Source organism: Triticum aestivum, chromosome 4A, assembly GCF_018294505.1.
Source record: "Triticum aestivum cultivar Chinese Spring chromosome 4A, IWGSC CS RefSeq v2.1, whole genome shotgun sequence".
NCBI classification, from domain to species: Eukaryota; Viridiplantae; Streptophyta; class Magnoliopsida; order Poales; family Poaceae; genus Triticum; species Triticum aestivum.
Window position 1 is genome coordinate 491,420,996 of NC_057803.1, and position 8,057 is coordinate 491,429,052.

An 8,057-nucleotide genomic window follows, 5' to 3' on the forward strand; every position below is an offset into this window, starting at 1 on the left:
TCATACACTCCATCCTGAAGCAGCATCGTCTCCTTTTTGACATCAAGGTAGGGAGGAAAGAACTTGGCCACCATTTGGCCTGAAGATGCAGCAGATTGTGGGTGAAGGTTGGCCAATCAACATGGACATTGTAGGTCCACCGAGGCCACCAGCGATGTTGCTTGGATCCCTATCGTGTGCCTCAAACTCCGTGCTAAAATGCCTTCTTTAGATTAGGAGACGACATCGCTATCGTCAAAAGCTCAAGTCCAATAAGGCACACCCGAGTGGAACAAGCCAAACTAGGATCGTCCACCGTCAATAGTCATCCCTTTCGCCTCCGCGACGAAAATAAAGGATCAGGAGTCTCCCATAGATGCTTGTTCGAGTGCCTCAATGGCTTGTTTTAGGGGGTGAGGTGGATTCACCGCCTTCCTCCTTTGTCGAGATAATTACACCCACGGTCCTCATACTCTCCAGCATGTAACACAATGGTCCCAGAACTCGCGGAATGCTCCACTACGATCCTCAAATACAAGGATACGCTTCAATACGGTCCTGGTTACATCTTACTCTACGCCTCGCGTCCAACCAGGTGCCACGTCAGTGTACAGTAGATGTGTGGGGCCCCCATGTCAGCATAGGAGAGAGAAAAACAAGGAAAAATAAAATGCTAGGCGGAGGATCGAACCTGAGACCTCCAGAAAAGCAAACAGACGAGCTGGCCACAAGGCCAACCCATCAATCCATCGTGCTCACGTATCAGCTAGGAAGCTATAGAGCAGTCCCATATATCGCTAGCTTTCGCCTGCGCACATACTGGCCCGGCCCAGTAGCGTAGCGTATCTCTTCTACTTTTTTCGAATCTTCCAGCGATTTTCCTGTAAGTTGCCTACCGGTTTCCTTTTTATTTTTACCCAGGTTTATGTTTAATTTTCCCATATAAAAATATAATCATTATTAATATACAATTTCTGTGTATTTTAAATCTTTAATTTATTTTCATATAACTGGTCCGGCATAGTAGCATACCGTACCCCTTTTTTTAATCTTCAAGTGATTTTCCTGATGCATATTCTATCCTCTTTTTTTACCAAGTTCGTGTTTATTTTTTCTTTCTATTTTTAAATTTCATTTTTTTCATATAAAAGAATACAGTTATTGTGTATTTTAAATATTTATTCTATTTTCATTAATTTGTACCTTGAAGACATAAACATGAACTTTTTCCAAAATTTATGTGGATTTAAAAAAAATGTCAGAAAAATTTATGTATCTTCATTCAGGACCACAAACACGCGCAATTATTGTGTATCTTCATTGTATATTTAAAATACACAAATATTTAAAAAATTGGCAACGTGTATTTTTGAATTATATTCAGCATGGTGTCACAAAATGGTTATATTTTTGCCCAATTATATGCCCAACAACCGGTTTTTATATTAAAGTAAATTTAAAAAAAACATGTTTACCTCTTCAAGTTACTCAATAATGAAAACACAATGAATATTAAAATACACAATAATTGTGTATTAGTAATTATTGTAATTTTTTCTTACATTTCTTTTTTTAAACTGGAAAAGATAAAAAGAAAACCGGTCATTGGGCATATAATAGGGCAAAATAATAACCATTTTCCAAAACCATGCTGAACATTATTCAAAATATACTTTGTTACTTTTTACAATTATTATGTATGTTAATACAATGAGGATACAAAATAATGCGTGTTTGTGGTCATGAATGAAGATACATAAATTTTCTTATAATTTATTTTATTTGAATCCATATAAATTTTAGAAAAAGCTAATGTTTATGTCTTCAAGGCACACAATAATGAAAATAGAATAAAGATTTAAAATACACAATAATTGTATATTTATAATTATTGTATTTTTATATGGGGAAAATAAACATAAACCTGGGGAAAAATAAAAAGAAAACCGGTAAGAAATGCACAGGAAAATCGCTTGAAGATTCGAGAAAAAAGAAGAAGAGATACGCTACTGGGCCGGCCCTGTTATAAGCGAGCGATATGTGCAATTGCTCCAATTTGTTCTTGCTGCCAATTGAAAGTCGTCGACATGTCGGCCTGGTGGCTACCTCGGTTGCTCTCTTACGCAGTGGTTTCGAGTTCGATCCTCGGCGTAGCATTTTGTTTTTCCTTTTTTTCTCTCTCCTATGCTGACATGGGAGGCCACGCATCTACTGTACACTGACGTGGCACCTGGCTCGGCGCGAGGCGTAGAGTGAGACGTAGCCAGGACCGTATTGGAGCATATCCTCGTATTTGAGGACCGTAGTGGAGCATTCCGCGAGTCCCGGGACCGTTGTGTTAGATGCCGGAGAGTACGAGGACCGTATGTGTAATTATCTCTCCTTTGTCCATCATGGAGGCAGCGTGGAAGGTGACAGCGACGACCACCGGATGCTACCCGTGAGCTCTGATAGCTGCTTCTCCAACACATAACATGAGTCGTCGGCACAAGGCCAAATTCTGACACCGAGTCAAATGATATGAACATGATAACTCTGAACCTACTATATGCAGAAACAGCTTGAGCACGTCTCTCGTCCCCGTCGGGGCGGTCGTGTTATTGAAGAAAAAAGAGACACTTTTCATGCCCTCTGCAGATGTCCTCATGCGGTCGCCTTGTGGCAAGCTATGGCGAGGCAATGGAATATTTCGGACATCTGTCGAGTCATGCACACTGGGCCAGAGTGGCTTTTCATGTGCTCGCGGACTTGTCACCAGAGGAGCGGATGTATACGCTCATGACGATTTAGCGTTGTTGGCATGTGAGGAATGAGATCGTCAACGACAAACGATCACCGCCGGTCGAAGCCTCGACCAGATTCCTAACCAGCTATATCAACTCATTGCTAGCCATCCAGGCGTACCCTCGTGGAGATCACATCAAAGGAAAAATGGTGGCTGCGCCTTTGTACAGCAGGAAATTGTTATCACATGTTGAGCGTGAGAAGCCATCATCACTTGGATGGGAGGCATCGCCGGCCGGCTGGGCTGCGCTCAACATCGACGGGTCCTTTTCTGCCAAGGACGAAACTGCAGGAGCTGGCATGGTCCTCCGGGATGAACATGAAGATATTATTTTTTCGTCTTGCCGTGAGTTAAGGCAGTGTGCATCACCACTAGAATCTGAACTTGCTGCATGTTCAGAAGGCATCTCCCTGGCTACCCAGTGGTCTGAGCTGCCTTTTGTGATTCAAACGGACTGCGCAGAAGTGGTAAAACTAATTGAAGGAGGTATTGGCGACCGATCGGAGCATATGATGTTGATCCGCGAGTTTACTTCGCGTCTTCAAAAACATGGTAAATTCTTAGTTAAGCTTGTGAGGCGTGAACAAAACACTGTTAGTCATTTTTTAGCGAACTTTGGTCGAATAAAGAAGCGCACTGCGGTATGGCTTCATTCTGGGCCGGACGAGGTTTCGGACCTATGTAATGCAGACATGGCTGCCACTTAATTAATGAATTCCCTTTTTTCCCCGAAAAAAGAAGAAAAAAGAGAAAGGAGTCGGGACAATGTACCTCATACTCAACACGGAGGGGAAATAAAGAAGTCAAAGGAAATATGTAGGGGAAATAAAAAAGTCAAAGGGAATATGTATTATACTATGTGACCCTTGCCACTAGGCTATTGCCCTATTTCAGAAATTATGGAGACACCTAACTAGACGTATCTCCTGCTATTGATCGTTGTCTCTCAGTAATACCGTATACATATGTAATATCTCCGGAAACAAGTGCACGCGATGGCCGACCTAGCTCAGTGGTAGAGCACGTGGCTTTTGAGCGCGTGGCTTTTAACCACGTGGCCGTGGGTTCGATCCCCACGGTCGGCGCAAATACTAAGAAGTCTAGGCCTGTAAGGGTTTCATTTTTCTGGTTTTTTTACCTCTGCTGTAAAACTGACACGTGTGCTGTTGGGTTTTAATTGTGTGCGTATTATTTTTTTAGGGGGAAAGGTCTGCATGTTTGCATTGGTTTTGGAGTCCACTGCTTTGACGGTCTCTTGCCGCTTTGACTGCTTCTAACGTGGGGACGTGTTGATTCTTGTTTTGACCATGTGTCTTCTTGTTTGCCACGTACCAGTTTTGTAGCATGTTCTGGTTTGTTTGTTTGCCACGTTAGTCGGTTTCTGGGCTCTTCCAATGGCCTGCGTGTGTGTTTTCTCTTTCTTTTTCCTCTCCCTTCTCCATCTGGACTCCCCTGAAGCCTCAATCTTTACCGCATATATATATATACAGGCTGCAGCTCCTCCACCGCCGTACGGGCCTATAAAGAGGCTCTCTTCATCCCCTGAAGGTCCCTACCTCGCCTCCTCCCAGCCCTCCCAACTCATCTCCGCCGTCCATATACCCATCTCCTCTCCGCGTGACCCAGATGAGGAACCATCGATGATGGCGTACGGGAAGCGCGCATGGAGGGCGTTGCCGAGGCGGCGGCGCCGGCGACGGAAGCTACCTCTACCGACAACAGCACGAATCATCAAGGGCCGCGGTGCTGCCATCCCAGTTGTCGGCGTCCTCTTGTGCGCCCCGGCCACATAGGAGGACTGCCACAACTGTTGTGGATCCTCATCGTTCGTGTTGTGCAAGGACGGGGGTCGTCCTCGTTGTGCGAGGGTAGCACATCGGGAGCTGCAACAACTAGGTTGCCGCACTCCTCGTCGACGCCCTTCTGAGCCTGTTGAACGCCGCGGTCAACGACTACGTGGGAAGAGCTGCGACATGCTGCTTCACCTTCAATGGCTTTTCGCGCCGGTACTTACCCTGCTTCAGCATCCCTTCCTTCCTGTTCGTGGTCTTAGAATAATCAGACTAACGCAGCAGGGTAGATACATATTGCGAACTGCTTCTACTACCTCGATAGTCTGATTTTTGGTCCCCTTTTTTTCTAGATAGAATATTGATTTTTTGGGTCCCCTTTTACCACTCAAGTACTGAATGTCTGATACTAATATGTGGTAATGTGATTTTTTTGGGGTCCCCTTTTACAACTCAAGTTCTGAATGTCTGATACTCATATGTGGTAATGTGAATATCTTCACCATCATCATCATGTACCAAAATGAACAACTATAACGCCCTCAAGTTTTGCATTCATTTTATTGAGAAGATCCAATGGCTGTGAACAGAAAATTCTAAAAGAAATAATTATGTTAACTTTGATCGCTAGCAGCTGTCATTCGTGAGTGTTATTTGTATTGCTTTTTTTTACTGTTCTTGCTATTAATTCTTTCATACAGGTCAAAAGACTGCAGGCATGCAGAATACATCTCTGAAGGACCTAGCCATGACTATTACTGTGCATGTGTGAACTCCTATGATATGGGAATTTGGAAGCCAGGAAACATGGGCACTATTTCAGCTGGATTTTGTTGTAGTAGATTGCCATGTTAGGCTGAACAAAGGGCAATATAGTGTTTTGCCTTCTATCAAAAGTTCACCAAGTTTGTTACTCTGGCAGAAAACTATTATGGAGGGGGACGTGTGGTGCAGAACCGAATAGACAAAGAACATGCTCAAAGAGGGCTCTATCTATCGAATCTCAATTTTTGATGTTTAAGTGCCAAAAAGATATACAAAGCAGTGGATTTTCCTACAAAGATTTGCTTCACCCAGAGAACATTGCCTATGAAAAGGCCTCAACCAGACAATTTTCCCAGATTTGCCTACAGTATGCATCCTTTTACGGTGTTGGAGAATAGAGCAAAATATACCTCTGTCAAGTAAATGTGTTGACAAGTACTTAAAATGTAGTGTACACAAGCAAAAATAAAGGTCGATGCGTACATATTTTTGGAATCCATAGATATCGTTGGTTTGATAACATTGGTTAGTGAGATTCTACCCCTGGCAGGTACAAACAAGGGAGACAGATTTATATCGGTGATGGAAAGTACAATTATTTGGAAGCATTGTCTAACATAGGCATAATAAAGGTTAAATGACTATAAACTGGATAATTCCTGCAGCCAATCTGCTGTTGGAAGATTCGGTTGAGGCATTAAATGTTCAAGGCTTACGCTCGGCTTCTACCAACGAACCGACCATTGTTGTGTTTGTTGGCATGCTGGTCAGTCTATTTTCATGTGAATTAGTGTACTTGCCCAAAGAAATGCAGTTTGTCTGCATGGCAAGGACATGTAGAACTTGCAAAAATATAAACGGTATATTTTTTAAATGGTTCAATGTCACAGGGTATGCTAGCAGACAAGTATACATCAACTGCGGCAAGACTTTGATGACGCGGAACCGTCAACATGTTTGTCTGACCTCCTCGGCGAAGTCCGCTCCATGATCACCTCCCAGCGAGACCGAGCGCGCTTCACCGCCGTTTGTAAGTCATGTCTACGCGAGAGATAAAGAATAAAGATATGCATCATGTAGTGCTTAATGATCTTGATTTACCTTGTTGTTCCAAAGGACTGATTCTACGGGATAGATAAATAATAAAGATATGCATCATGTAGTCCTTACGCAAAAATTGCCATGAAGGTTTTAGTTCATCTTTGGGGAGCCTATTGAAACAAAAGGTAACCAGTTGCACTAGCGAATAGTAATCTGAAAAGATACCTAGATGTTCTCATGGCAAGTCAACATAAGCTACCTTGTTATCCTTTTTCGATAATCAAAAAATGAAGTATTTGGAGAGCCCATGTCTGATTAGGTTTGCTTCTTGAGTTTTCGGAGATCCCATGTCTGATTAGGTTGGTTTCTTCTGTTTTCGATTGGTTTACTTGTTTGCATAGGGAGGGAAAAGGAGTTAAGAGAAAAAGAGAAGGCTCAGCACCTCTATTTGCATGTCAAATCTGAAGTAGAGAGCTATCTGAAGGAGAAGAGAGAGAAGGATCCCTACAGGAGTACACTGACCGGTCTTCTATATCAGGCAGGAAATGGTTCTGATGCAGAAATACCCACATTTGAACCCGCAAGCTGAGATGATCATTTTGTCATTAGTTAAGATCCAAACCAATTGTTTATATTGTTCATGTTAAATCTTTTATATACAATAGTTGTTTTTATTAATTTTACCTCAAATTAATTGCAGTTTATTCAAATTAGAAAAGTCAATAAATATTAAAAACTAAGTTCAGAACTGTAAATTTCTATGTGATGAACATTCAATGGATTTACTAACCTAGGCAGGGGCTCTCATTCCAAACGGTGACTGAGTGAAGGACCAGAAATTTTTCCAGTCACTAAATGTTCTTTTGTCAATATCTACCAGTATATTGTGCTAAAGGCCAACAAAAGAAACTAAGCACACAGTGGTTATGCGATAGCTATTTTTTGCATAATATTGACATATGGAATCTCTGTTAGCTGGAATATGCAACATAATGGAATGGTAATAGCAGATATGATACCATCAACTCCAATAATTTTTTCATTAAGAATCATGTCTATCAACTCAAATAAATTTTGCATTAAGCATCATGTCTTCTCTGTAGCAATCTGGATTTGTCTTCTTGTGCTTATTTGCCTAAAACACAGTAAATTTGCAATGCTAATTGAAGAAACAGACTGCCATGGGAAGTTAAACAAATTTGTCACGGTCTACATAGTAGGGTCATGGCAAAGTCACTACCTAAATATCATGGCAGATTTGCCATGGTCTACATGGTAGGGTCATGGCAAGGTCACTACCTAATATATGTCATGTTTGAGTAAACAACTTTTATGAATTTTTCCAGGTCAATGTGTCAAACATGTGTCGTGTCACTTTACAAAAAATTCATATCCGCAAATGCCAATTTCCCTAAAAATGCAGCATTTGAGTAGACAAAAAATTCTGAATTTTTTCATAGGATTTTTCAAAAAAAAAATACCACCCCACCTTACAAAAATTGCCACATTATTTAGAACAATTCTCTAATTTTGAGATGGCCTACTACTAACATTTTCAGAATTTTGCCATGTGTTAGATAACATGGCAAACTTGTATAAGAAAACAGGGATACACACCGCAAACTTTAACCAATTTGTCCTATAGAAAATTGCCATTCATCGGTCAAGCTCCACTTCGGGCATGTATCAATGGAAAC

The 8,057-nt window shown here is 41.6% G+C and overlaps 1 long non-coding RNA gene and 1 other non-coding gene across 2 annotated transcripts; both read left to right on the forward strand.

Moving 5' to 3' along the window:
• The first annotated feature begins 3,762 nt into the window (after positions 1 to 3,762).
• TRNAK-UUU (transfer RNA lysine (anticodon UUU)) lies at positions 3,763 to 3,849 on the forward strand. Its single transcript is given in 2 exon segments — positions 3,763 to 3,798; positions 3,814 to 3,849. It is a non-coding gene; the product is annotated as a tRNA-Lys (tRNA).
• A 434-nt stretch (positions 3,850 to 4,283) lies between these two features.
• Positions 4,284 to 6,932, forward strand: LOC123086542 (uncharacterized). Its single transcript, XR_006440936.1, has 3 exons — positions 4,284 to 4,770; positions 5,256 to 6,085; positions 6,210 to 6,932. It is a non-coding gene; the product is annotated as an uncharacterized lncRNA (long non-coding RNA).
• Positions 6,933 to 8,057: the final 1,125 nt, after the last annotated feature.